This window comes from Psammomys obesus, unplaced genomic scaffold (genome assembly GCF_907164565.1).
Source record: "Psammomys obesus unplaced genomic scaffold, mPsaObe1.curated_primary_1811, whole genome shotgun sequence".
NCBI lineage: Eukaryota > Metazoa > Chordata > Mammalia > Rodentia > Muridae > Psammomys > Psammomys obesus.
In genome coordinates this window covers 18412633-18414231 of record NW_026596256.1, presented here as the reverse complement: position 1 = coordinate 18414231, position 1599 = coordinate 18412633, and positions in this window count along the sequence as shown.

Sequence of the window (1599 nt, the reverse complement as noted above, 5' to 3'; positions counted from 1 at the left end):
GATAGATAGATAGATAGATAGATAGATAGATAGATAGATAGATAGATAGACAGACAGACAAATAGGTAGAAAGATCTGAAGGGGTAAGGAAAGAAGAAATTGTGATATGAATGAGCAAGTAAGAAGTAAAGAAATCTTCCATCTAAGTTTCCCTAGGGGATCTGGCTAAGAAGTACAGCAGAGGTCTGAAAGGGCAGCAGATTCTGACTAAATCTTGACAGCTGTAAGAGAGTAATATCCGCATCTGATGAACTGATAGACAACTTGCAAATCTGAGGTAGCTGGCTCACAGGGAAAGGCGCTAATGCTAATAAAGTCCTTAGTTATAAGATCCTTCTAGCACAAACTATCCAAGCACTGAACCACACCTCCAGTGAGACATTCCACATGATGAAAGTAAGTAGAAACAGGAAAGCCAATAAAGTATTCTCCAAGTAAAGTGTAATTGCAAGAATAAACAGTTGACACCATTTACCATAGAGAAAAGCAAGGGAATTTATCTAAAAGCAATATAAGCATGTCTTCTGAAAATTTGAATATTCATGAGCTGAAAGAGAGGGGTCTCAAGGCTGGGCTCTGTTGATAAGTGTTGATCAGGGAACTTGGGAGAAAAGGAGAGGGGCTGAACTATATCCCGAGCCCTGAACTTTATATTTTTGGAAGCCTGTTTCTCAATATCATTATTAACCATTTGAAGTCTCTAGCATGAGGATGTAAAGTCAGAGCACCAGAACCCATATAAAAGACAAACCAGATGATAGCCATCCATGCATGGAGAGCCAAAGTCAGGAGAATCCCTGGGACTTGCTGACCAGTGAGAAACTTTATCTTAAAAAAGTAAAGTGGGAGGGTCTGATGAAGACACAGGATGTTTTCTTCTGTTCTCCATATAGGCACACAGCTATGAAATAGAACTATTCTTGCATGTGCACGCACACACACACAGACACACATGTGTACAACCTATACATGTATCAAGTTATTGCAAAACTTCCACCCTATTGGAATGGAGGCATTCATATTTCAATTGGACATATTTTGTGCCTTGAGAATTTTAGAGCACTTCTCTTAAAGACCATCAATTTTATTCACCCATAGAATGACTAAGAAACCTTTTCTCACAGAATTAATGTTTTAAACACACTAACATATGAAATGCAAAATCCAAACTATCATTAAAGGAAAGAGATTTCCATATATTTATTGGATATGTATGTTTAATTATTCATCAGTAATGATTTTCCTCAGATGTTCTCGGCTTTCTGTTATACAGTTACAAAAAACTATTTCTCTACACTAGTCTATAAATAAACATGTTGAAAAAAAGAAAAGGAGAGGGAAAAGCATGTGAGCTTAAAAGAAACATTTGTTTGTTTGTATTATTTTATTTTAATTTTTTTTCAGAAAGAACCAAAGAACAGATATACAAGTTCACAAGGCCAAAGAATGGTACCCAAAAGGAGAAAGAAAAAAAGGAAGAAAGAAAGAAAGAAAGAAAGAAAGAAAGAAAGAAAGAAAGGAAGGAAGGAAGGAAGGAAGGAAGGAAGGAAGGAAGAAAGAAAGAAAGAAAGAAAGAAAGAAAGAAAGAAAGAAAGAAAG